This window comes from Pleurodeles waltl, chromosome 10, assembly GCF_031143425.1.
Source record: "Pleurodeles waltl isolate 20211129_DDA chromosome 10, aPleWal1.hap1.20221129, whole genome shotgun sequence".
Taxonomy (NCBI): Eukaryota; Metazoa; Chordata; class Amphibia; order Caudata; family Salamandridae; genus Pleurodeles; species Pleurodeles waltl.
The window spans coordinates 503,321,084-503,333,418 of NC_090449.1; positions in this window are offsets into that span (position 1 = coordinate 503,321,084).

Consider the following 12,335-nt stretch of genomic DNA (forward strand, 5'->3'; position numbering starts at 1 on the left):
AAGCACCTTCATGCTCAAATACCTTCTTGCATGTAATAGTTGCATCCTTGCCCCATGGTGCAAGTGTGCCTGTGTTGGACCTAGGCAGCCAATACAGCACTGGCACAGGGGAAAAGGCAAGATTTTTTAAAAAATTGTTATACAGTACATTTCTTGCAATTTGCTTCAAACATAGCTGTGGTGTAGGGAGACTATCTGTGCTGCACTGTGTGGGCATGCCCATTTTATGCCCCTCTGTTTACTGTCACAGGACATTATGGAAACTATACTGTGATCCACATATGTAAGAAGAAGCAAACATCATGACCTGCAGCACAAACATTCAGTCATCGCACACTGTTTGGAACTACTCTCCATTTGGACTGCGCTAGAGGGTCTGAAGGTGAACGCACTCTAACAGCAAACACACTCTCAGCATGTGCACACTGTTCCACACTGCAACCTTTCTGTTGTGTATGTCTTGCACAGGCAAATGTATTCTGCACATGGTGTTATCATGCACACATATGTCAGAAAACATGATGTTGGTCAGGGATGAGTGTGTCACATAGCAACAGACCTTTGGAATAGGTGAGTGATCCATTAGGCATCACTGCAGTGAAAGTTGGTCATGTAGTCAATTTAACTAGTGATTTGCAATTAACACAAACATGATCACTGCCTTACTCTTGTGAACGTTAGTAGCAGTATATCTACTCTGAAAGCAGGCCTTTGTGTGTGCCTCCTACTCTGAAAGCAGGCCTTTGTGTGTGCCTCCTGGTCCAAAGATACCGCATTCCCTGACACAGGCATATATAATGGCACACACTCCACTTACATTTCCGTTTGGGATGATACAAGATTTTTGATCCCCCCCAGCTATGCATGTGTACACTCAGGTCAGAGGTAAACAGCTCTTACCATGCAAAGGTGAGTTCACATCCAAGTCCCTCCAACTGACCAAGTGCAATGAGTTAGTGTGTATGCACATACAGTTTTTCCTGTTGTTTGACATAGTGAAATCACACTCTTGAAATCTCAGTATTCTTCAGTTCAGATGTTAGCATAAAACATCTTATATGTCATAATGCTCTGGAAATGTACTCACTGTACAATGCCATCTACTCATATTTTTTACAAGCCTTAGTTCTTCATTGCATTGCTGTGCAGTGCATGGCAAATGTGTCACTTTCCTACTGTAGCATGATGTGGTACTTGTGACAATGTAGCCAGGAATTGGGTCGCATATGCTGTGTTTTGAGGAAAGCCACACATGCATCTATGTGTTCGTTTCTAGTGACAGCTTTTTTATGTTAATGTGACACTAGGCCTTTTTCCAGGACAGCTGTCATTCATTATCTCTGTAGGCATCTGTAACAACATCAGTTCCTGCAAAATGCTGCAATCTACAGCATTGGTGATACACACTACAATGTGAGGTTCGTCTCAAGTATGGTACTTGTTGGTTTATGTTCCAAACTTCACTTAGTGCCATCTGAAACACACTTTGCTGCTGCAGACCACAACAGGACTGCCAGCTGTGCACTGCTCAAGTGTGTGAGGAAAGTAATGATCAATTTGGAATTGAAAATGTGGCATGCCTGGCCTGTCCTTTTAATGCACTACAGTGCATCACATTACATTTCTGTTTGGATTGAATTGATTAATGAGAGGCATGGCCCCATGCTGGTCAATGGATCTGATAACATGATTGTGACATGTTGAGGCCTACTTCTAGTTGACGAGATCTGGGTGACTTGATGTTTACTGTGACTGTGGCATAAAAGTCAGCACAAATATTAGACTCAAACATTTATTTTCATGTTTAACATTTATATTATTTTCAGATATTTTGTCCATCAGAGTTCAAATATTTTATGAAAAAAGTTTTGCACTATGTGAGTGTGTTGCCGACTACCTGCCACTGTGTGTTAAATCTCTCCTCCATCATCCTCCTCATCCTCAATTGGGTCCTACTTATCAGGGTCCACGTTCCATGGGACATTTGTCCATACACAGATATTGTGGAAGATGGCACATGCTAGGATCATCTTACAGACCACATGGGGTGAGTATAGCAACCTGCCCCCTGAAATGTTCAGGCATCTGAACCGGAAGGTTCAGCACACCAAAGGTTAGCTCCATGATATTGCAGGTGCCTGATTGTACTGTCATTCAGGCTCAGTCTGGGGATGTGCCATTGGGGTTATGAGCCATGGCTGGAGACCATATACTTGGCCAATTGAAAGTTAAAAAGAAATTACAGCTGTCAATAATTTTTGCTCTTTGTTACAGAGACATTCCTGTCAATGTGTATTATGTGTACTGAATTACTCATACACATTTCTTACAGTATTTCACAATATGTGTTAGATATACAGTTGGCTATAGGTTTACACATGTCTCTTCCAGTTCTCTGTGTAATAGCAAATAATGAGGATGCCCTGATACTTTGTATACTTCTATATACTGACTTTCATGTTTATCCAGTGGCTTATTGGGATGGGTATTTAGAGATGTTCTTGATCACTCTATTTTATGTGCAGTCATTACATGTGAAAAGTGACAGATAATTGATCCGATTATTGGCCTGTTGGTCCTCCCTAGGTAGGTAGTGACATTGCCAACATGTTTTATACTCACGCATACATATGTTAATGTAAATCACTGATTTTATTGGTGGCCTCCATGACATTGACACAGCCGTTTAGTAGTTCACTTACTTTAAAATATGGTTTTTGGTGCATACATGTGGTGCGGTTCAAACATGTAACAAGGATTGTTATACAATTTATTGTCAGCCTTCAGCTATTATTTGTGACAATGAAATTTTCATGGGGCACTTTGATAGGCACATGTCTTGCAATCTGGGCCATCTTTATGTGGGACACACTGAGGTTGTTACAGGTAGCTACAAACCTAGACACAATACTTTGGCTTGTAACATGTATGTGTATGACTCTAACCTGTAGGGGAATATCTGATTCTATGCCTTAACTATCATTGCTGTGACCACTAATTGTTGGCATTGCTATCCTGATTACACTGTGATGCCTCTTACAAGCTGCATTTTAATCTATGTTCATGACTGATGTATGACATGCTTGACAGCATTGTGTTAAATTTTGTGAGTTTTACATTGCTGGATTGATATGCTTTCCATTTGGGCAATTTACACCACGTAATAGGTGAATTATCACTTGCTTACATATGTCAATGTGGCTTAATCCCTATGTATATGTGTGTCAGTATGGGTGAGACATATGTGTGTATTGTACTGTTGGTGTCATAATGTTACACAATATTGAAATTTAAACCATTCTGGGGCCTACACGTACATTGCATGCCACACATGAACTTTGCATATACTTCTTCCAGTGTAGCTCCTGTAACTTTGGACAACATACAAGTATTTATTTAAAACATTTTATATACTGAATGACAAGTCACTCCACTCTACGCGATTTCGCTCCAAGCCATTCTTTGCCACTCTATAAATTTCCAGTCTACACAACTCAACTCTAAGGCAAGACGCTCTATGCCACCACACTCTCGACACAACACTGTATGATACCCCACTCTATGCCACTTCACTCTGCACTATGACACTCTACTTCACTCTAGGCCCCTTCACTCTACCGAACTCTATTCTACTCTACAACACTATACAACACTCTATGCCACTCTACGACACTCTGCTCAACTCTATGCCACTCTACGACACTCCACTCCACTCTACAACACACTCTGCTACTCCCTCTACACCATTCCTCCCCACTTTACTCCACTCTACTCTATGACACACTACTCCACTCTATGCCACTCAAGTTCATGACCCTCTGTGCCACTCCACTCTACTACACTCTAAGACACTGTACTCCATTCTACAACACTCTATGCCACTATACTCTACCACACTCTACTCTACAACTCTCCACTCTATGACTCTCCACACTACAAACTCCACTCTAATACACTCAATGACATACCCCTCCACTCTATGCCACTCCACTTTACAACAATGTACTCCACTCTATGCCCCTCTGCTCTACACTGCTTTACTCTATTTTATGACACTCTATGACACAGCACTCCACAACATGCCATTCTACTCTATTGCATGCCACCCTCCTGTATGACACCACACTCCACTCTACGACACTCCACGCCACTCTACCATGCAGTGTTCTAAAAATGATGTCATTGGCAATCTCATAAGTGTTGTTATGAATGTTTTGATTTCACATGGTATAAGTGATATTATGTGAAAGGGTATGTTTAGTGCATTGTAAAGGCATGCTTTATACTTAATTTAGTGTGGCTAGTGAGTTGATAACACTTTGTACAGAGGTGCGGAAGTTATTGTAAGATCAAAGTGGTGTGTAAATTATAAATTAAAATGTTAACTATAACTATAACTTTAGAATTTCTAATGTCAGTGTAGTTTTAGTGGGGTTTGTATATACTGGATAAATTATAAATTCAAGTTATAACTTTAGAATTTTTTATGTTTGTGTATTTTTTGTTGGGCTTATATAGAAAGAATAACCATAACTAAACTTTAACCTTTGTTTTTTCCATTGAATTTATATGTGTTTTATATTTTTTTTTAAATTGTAATATTATAAAGTAAATCCATCATGGTTTTTCTTTTTATACAGTTGCTTGGAATGGCGTAGAGTGGCACAGAGTGGAGTGGAATAATCTAGAGTGGCGTAGAGTGGCATAGAGTGAGATAGCATAGAGTAGAGTGACGTGTACAGTAAAGTGGCGCAGAGTGGAGTGGCATTAAGTGGAGCAGAGTGGAGTGGCACAGAGTGTAGGGGCATAGAATGGAGTGGTGGACAGAGGAGGGTGTAGAGAGGAGTGGCAAAGAGTGGAGTGGCATAGAGTGGGGTAGAGTGGAGGGGTGTAAATTAGAATTGCCTGGATTGGTGTACAGTGAAGTGGCATAGAGTAGAGTGGTATAAAGAGGAATAGTGTGGAGTGGTGTCAAGTGAAGTGGCATTGAGCGTAGTGGCATAGAATAGAACAGAGTACAATGCAGTGGCATAAAGAAGAGTGTTGTAGAGTAGAGTGGTGTAGAGTGGAATAAGGAAGAATGGAGTGGCACAGAGTGGAGAGGTGGAGAATGGAGTGGTGTAAAATGGAATAGCATAAAGTGGCATGGCATAGAGTTGAATAGCATAGAGGGCAATGGTGTAGAGTGGAGTGTCATAGAGTGGAGTGGCATAGAGTGGGGTGGCATAGAGTGAAATACCGTAGAGTGGAATAGTGTAGAGTGGAGTTGCACAGAGTGGAGTGGTGCAGGTTGGAATAGCGTAGAGTGGAGTCATGCAGAGTAGAGTGGAATAACATTGAGTGGACTGGTGTAGAGTGGAGTTGGCTAGGGTGGAATGGTGTAAAGTGGAGTGGAGTGGTGTAGAGTCGCAAAAAGGGTAGTAGCATAGCGTGGAGTCGCATAAAGGGGAATAGCATAGAATGAAGTGGCATAGAGTAGAGTGTCGTGGAGTGGTATGGTGTAGAGTGCGATAGAGTGTAGTGGCGCAGAGTGGAGAGGCATGGAGTAGAACAGTGTAGAGTGAACTGGTGTAGATTGGAATAGTATAGAATGGAGTGGTGTAGATTGGAGTGGCACAGAGTGAAGGAGCACATGGTAGATTGGCATAGAGTGGAATAGCATGGAAAGGAGTGGCATAGAGTGGAGTGGCATAGAGTCAAGTGGCATAAAGTGGAATAGCTTTGAGTGGACTGTCATAGAGTGCAGTGGCATAGAGTGGATTGGCCTAAAGTAGAGTGGTGTAGGTTGGCGTAGAGTGGAATAACGCAGAATGGAGTGGCTAATGGTGAAGTGGTGAAGAAAGGAGTGGTGTATAGTAGAGAAGAGAAGAGCAGCCTAGAGTTGAGTGGCAAATTGTACAGTACAGTGAATTGTCTTGTCATAGAGTGGAACAGCATAGAGCCGAGTGGTGTAGAGTGGAATGAGTACAGTAGAGTGGCATAGAGTTGAGTCCCATAGACTAGAACAACATAGAGTGGAGTAGCCTAGAGCGTAGTAGCACAGAATAGAATAGCGCAAATTGAATGGAGAAGAGAACAGTGTCGTAGAGTAGAGTGTCATAGAGTGAAATAATGTAGAATGGAATGACATAGAGTGGAATGGCGGAGAGTGGTGTGGGGTCAGGTAGAATAACGGACTGTGGAAGGGCATAGAGTGGAATAGCATAGTGTGGAGTGGTGTAGATTGGAGTGGCAATGAGAGAAGTGGCGTGGAGTGGGTGTCTTAGATTGGAATAGCGTAGAGTGGAGTTGCATAGAGTGGAATAGCATAGAGTGTAGTGGCTTACAGTGGCAAAGAGTGGAGTGACATAGAGTGGAGTAGCATAGAGTGGAGTGGCGTAGAGTAGAAGAGCATAAAATGGAGTGGTATAGAGTAGAGTGGCATAGAGTGGTGTGGCATAGAGTCCGATAGAGTGGAGTAGAGTAGAGTGGAGTATCTTACAGGAGAGTGGAGTGGCATATCATGGAGTGTAGTGTCATACAGTGTGTTACAGTGGAGTGGCGTAGACTGGTGTGCCATAGAGTAGAGTGGCGTAGAGTGGAATAGTGTACAGTGAAGTAGAGTGGAGTGGCGTAGAGTGGAGTGGCATAAAGTGGATCAGCATATAGTAGCACTGCATAGAGTGGAGTGGTGTAGAGTGGAACATTGTAGAGTGGAGTAGTGTAGTGTGGAATACCATAGAGTAGAGTGGCATAAAGTTGAACAGCACAGAGTCAATTGGTGTAGAGTGGAGTGGTGTAGAGTGGACAGGCGTAGAGTAGACTGGCATAGAGAGAAATAGCATAGAATGGAGTGGCGTAGAGTGGAGTGGTGTGGCATTGACTCAAGTTGCATAAAGTGCAATAGCTGAGAGTGGACTGGCGTAGACTGCAGGTGTGTATGGTGGATTGGTGTACAGTACAGTGATGTAGGGTGGAGTGGTGTAGAGTGGAATACCGTAGAGGGGAGTGGCAAACAGTGAAGTGATGAAGAGTGGAGTGGTGTGTAGGGTAGCATGGAGTGGCCTAGAGTGGAGTGGTGCATTTTACAGTACAGTGGATTGTCGTGTCATAGAGCCCGGATTCGTACAGTGAGTTACAGTGGAGAGCTGTAGAGTGGGGTGGCATAAAGTGTAGTGGTCTAGAGTGGAACAGCATAGAGTGGAGTTGTGTAGAGTGGAATGGCATACAGTAGAGTGTGTAGAGTGGAGTACCATAGAATAGAATAGTGTAGAGTGGAGTGGCATAGAGTTGAGTGCAGTACAATAGAATACTGAAGAGTGGAACGATGTACAGTGGATTGGCATAAAGTAGAGTGGAATAGCGTAGATTGGAGTGGCAAAGAGTGGAGTACAGTAGAGTAGCATAGAGTGGAGCGGCTTACAGTCGAAAAGCATAGATCGGAGTGGCCTAGAATGGAGTGGCATAAAGTGGAGTAGTGTAGCAGGAAAAGCGAGTAGTGTAGAGTAGAGTGGCGTAGAGTGGGGCAGAGTGGAGTGGCACAGGGTGGAGTTTCGTACAGGAGAGTGGAATGACGTGTCGTACAGTGTGTTACGGTGGAGTGGCCGAGACTGGAGTCCCATGGAGTTGAGTGGTGGATGAATAGAGTGTCGCAGATTGGAGTGTATAGAGTGGAATATGATAGACTGGAGTGGCGAGGAGTGGGTCAGCATAGAGAGTCGTGGCGTAGAGTGGAATAGCATCGAGTGGAGGGTCTTCGAGTGGAATAGCTTTGAGTGGAGTGTTGTAGAGTGGAGTGACGTAGAGTGAAACAGCATGGATCCGAGAGGCATAGAGTGGCATAGAGTGGAGTGGTGTAGAGTGCAGTGGTGTGGAGTAGAGTGTGATAGAATAGGATGGTATACAGTGGAGTAGAGTGTCATATAGTGGCATAGAGTGGAATGCCATAAACTGGAATGGAGTAGAGTGTCACAGAGATGAGTGGTGTAGATTGGAGTACAGTAGAGTGGTGTGGCATAGGGTGGAGTGTCATATATTGTCCTAGAGTGTCACAATGTGGAGTGGCATAAGGTGGAGCAGTGTGTTGTACAGTGGAGTGGTGTAAAGTGGAATAATTTGGAGGGGTGTTTAATGGAGTGGAGTGGCGTAAAGTGGAATAGCGTGGAGCAGAGTGGCATAGAGTGGAATAGTGTAGTGTGGAGTGGTGAAGAGTGGAATAGCATAGAGTGGAATGGCGTAGAGTTGAGTGGTATAGAGTGGAAAAAACAAAGTGAGTGAAGTGACATAGAGTGAAGTCGTGTAGAGTGGAGTGCCATAGAGTAGAATGCTGTAGAGTGGAGTGGCACAGAGTGGAAGGGCACAGACTAGAGTTGCGAAGAGTGGAATATCATGGAATGGAGTGGCCTAGAGTGGAGAGGCGTACAGTGGAATATTATAGAGTGGAGTGGCATAGAGTGGAGTGGCATAGAGTGCCACATAACAGAATGGAGTGGTGTACAATAAAGTGACATAGAGTGAAGTGGCGAAGAGTTGAATGACATGTTATAAGGTGGAGTGGAGTGGTGCGTTATACAATAGAGTGGAGTTTTGCACTATTTCGTACAGTGTGTTACAGTAGAGAGCCATAGAGTGGGGTGGTGTATTGTGTAGTGGCTGAGAGTGGAATAGCATACAGTGGAGTAGAATAGAGAACAGTGCAGTACAGCGGAATACTATAGAGTGGAACACCATAAAGTGGAGTGGCACAGAGTGGAAGGGCACAGACTAAAGTTGTGTAGAGTGTAGTATCATGGAATGGAGTGGCCTAGAGTGGAATATTATAGAGTGCAGTGGTGTAGAGTGGAGTGGTATAGACTGGGATGACCTAGAGCGGAGTGGCGTAGAGTGGAGTGGTGTAGACTGGAATATCGTAGATTGGAGTGACGTAGAGTGGAAATACACAGTGGAGTGACATAGAGTGAAATGTCATACAGTGAAGTGGCCTAGCATGGAGGGGTGTAAAGTAGGTGGAGTAGAGTGGAAAAGCGCAGAATGGAGTTGTGTTGATTAAAATGGTGTAGAGTGGAGTGGCTTAGTGTGGAGTGTCGTACAGGAGAGTGGAGTGTCATGTCACAGAGTGCTGTGCGGTACAGTGTGTTGCAGTGTAGTGGTGTAGACTGGCGTGAGGTAGAATGGAGTGACAGAGTAGAGAGGCTTAAAGCAGAGTGATGTAGAGTGGAGTGGCGTAGAGTGGAGTTGTGTAAAGCAGCATGGAGTAGAGTGGCATGGAGTGCAGTGGCATAGAGTGAATGTATGTCAGAACCACGCCTGCCGGAACAACACATGCCTGAACAACAAGGTCGAAACAACGACCTCGTTGTTACCACTAATGACGATTTTTTGTTGTAAAGGCATTCCTGGTAAAGGCATTAGTGATAGGCATGCATTATTCCAGAATGCGACCCCCCTGGCCCCCACCCTAAAAATTACAGTGACCCCCCTAAAACCACACGAACTCCCCACCCTTGCCCCTAAAACTACCCCAACCCCCACTGCCTCCCTAAAATTACCGCAACCCCCACCCTACCCCCAAAACCTAAAACAACCCCAACCCCCACCCCATCCCTGAAACCTAAAGTACCCCGATCCCCACCCCTAAAACTACTCCGAGCCCCCCACCCTGCCCCTAAACCTAAACCCCCCCACCCCGCCCCTAAAATTACCCGACCCCCAACCCACCCCTAAAACAACCCCAACCCCCACCCTATCCCTAAAACCTAAACTACCCCAACCCCCACCCCTAAAACCACCCCAACCCCCACCCCTTAAACAACCCCAACCCCCACCCCATCTCTAAAACCTAAACTACCCCAACCCCCACCCCTAAAACCACCCCAACCCCCACCCCTTAAACAACCCCAACCCCCACTCCATCCCTAAAACCTAAACTACCCCAACCCCCACCCCTAAAACCACCAGCCCCTAAAACTGAAAATACCCTAAACCCCCACCTGTGCCCCTAAAACTAAAACCCCCAACCCCCCCACCCCTGCCCCTAAAACTAAAAATACCCCAAACCCCACCCACCACTAAAACTAAAACTAAAACCCCAACCTCCCACCCCCGCCCCGCCCCTAAAACTAAAAATACCCCGACCCCCCACCCTGCCCCTAAAACTAAAACCCCAACCCCCCACCCCGCCCCAGCCACTAAAACTAAAAATACCCTGACCCCCACCCCTAAAACTAAGACCCCCACCCCTAAAACAAAAAATACCCCGACCCCCCCTCGCCCCTTTTACCTGACCCGACCCCCCACCCCTGCCCCTAAAACTAAATCCCCATCCCCGCCCCTAAAACTAAAACCCTAACCCCCACCCCGCACCTAAAACTAAAAAAACGACCCTCACCTCTGCCCCTAAAAGTAAAACCCCAACCCCCCACCTCCGCCCCTAAAACTAAAACCCCAACCCCCCACCCCTGCCCCTAAAACAAAAAATACCCCGACCCCCCACCCGCCCCTAAAACTAAAACCCCTACCCCCACCCCTAAAACTAAAAATACCCAGACCCCCCACCACCGCCCCTAAAACTAAAACCCCAACCCCCACCCACTTACCTGACTCGTCGCGTCGTCCTCCTCAGCCGACTTCCTTGTTTGCGCCTTAACCATGCATGTGCATTGTTCAGCAGATGCGTGGTTAAGGCACAAAAACAACAAAGTTGTGGTTAAGGAAAGCGTAGTTCCGCTTTCGTTGCCCACAACTTAGTTGTTCCGGAGTCGGCCTTCAGGGTGTTTCCCGCATAGAGTGGAATGGCGTAGAGTGGAGTGGGGTGGAGTGGCATAATGTGGAATAGCATAGAGTGGAGTAGCATAGAGTGGAGTAGTGTAGAGTGGAGTGGTGTAGAATGGAACAGCGTAGAGTGGAGTAGCATATAGGGGAGTGGTGTAAAGTGGAATGGCATAGAGTAGAGTGGTATTGAGTCAGGTGGTATAGAATGGAATAGCACAGAATCGAGGGGTGTAGAGTGAAACAGAGTAAAGTGGAGGTGTGTAGAGTGGAATAGCATAGAGTAGAGTGGCACAGAATGGAATGGCACAGAGTGGAGTGGCATAGAATGGTGTAGAGTCGAGTGCTGTAGTGTGTAATAGTGTAGAGTGGAGTGGCATAGGGTGGAGTGGTGTAGAATGGAATATCATAGAGTGAAGTGACGTACAGTGGAGTAGCATAGAGTGGAGTGGTCTAGAGTGGAGTGGCATTGAATGGACTACAGAGTGCAATGACATAGAGTGGCATAGAATGGAAGGGCACAAAGTGGAGTGGGGTAGAGAGGAATATGATAGAGTGAAGTGGTCTAGAGTGGTGTGGGGCTGAGTGGAGTGGGGTAGAGTGGAGTGGAGTAGAGTGGAATAGCATAAAATGGAATGGCATAGAGTAGAATGGCTTAGTATGGAGTGGCGTAGAGTGGGGTAGAGTGGAGTGGCATAGAATGGAGTGGCTTAAAGTGGAGTGCTGTGGGGTGGTGTCGGGTAGAGAGGCGTATAGTTAAGTGGGACAGAGTGAAACAGCATAGAGTGGACTGCTGTACAGTGCTGTGTCAGAGAATGGGATTACATACAGTAGAGTGGCGTAGAGTGAAGTGGCGAAGAGTGGAATGGCATGTCATAAAGTGGAGTGGTGCATTGTACAGTAGAATGGAGTGGCATACTATTTTGTACAGTGTGTTACAGTGGAAAGCCGTAGAGTGGGGATGTGTATTGTGTAGTTGCTGAGAGTGGAATAGCGTAGAGTAGAGTACAGAAGAGTGCAGTGCAGGAGAGTGGAGTGGCGTAGAGTGGAGTGGCATACAACAGAGTGGCGTAGAGTGGAGTGTCAGAGGCAAATAGCATAGAGTTGTCAGAACACGGCTGGTGCGCGATTTGGGCCCGCCCCAGCTAAGTTACCTGTGCGCTCATTGTTACCATTGTGTGCCAAACCATCTTATGGGAAAACTCACGAGGCCGTCTGTAAAGCTTACTGGTGGTCTTGTTGTTCATTTTCTTATTAAACTGTGCTATTACCCCATGAGATATTTTATGGTATTATATGGCATGTCTTGAATGTTAAACAAATGTTTCTAGCGTTGTGCTGCTTCATTGTAGTAGTGTGAAAGAGACTGCAATTCCCAGCAGGCTGCACAGCCACCATCTTGGGCGTGGCACCCAGTATAAAACTAGCCCCGCCCAGCAAACAATGCTCACTATTACTCTGGGGCTCCCTGGTGGCAGTCCAGTGTGCTCTCATTTGAAGACATTCCTAAGGGTATTTTCCTCAATCCAGTCAGGCAGCTGTCATCCCAGCTTCCTGTGGAGTCTTGCCTGTTATCAGCTGCAGTCATC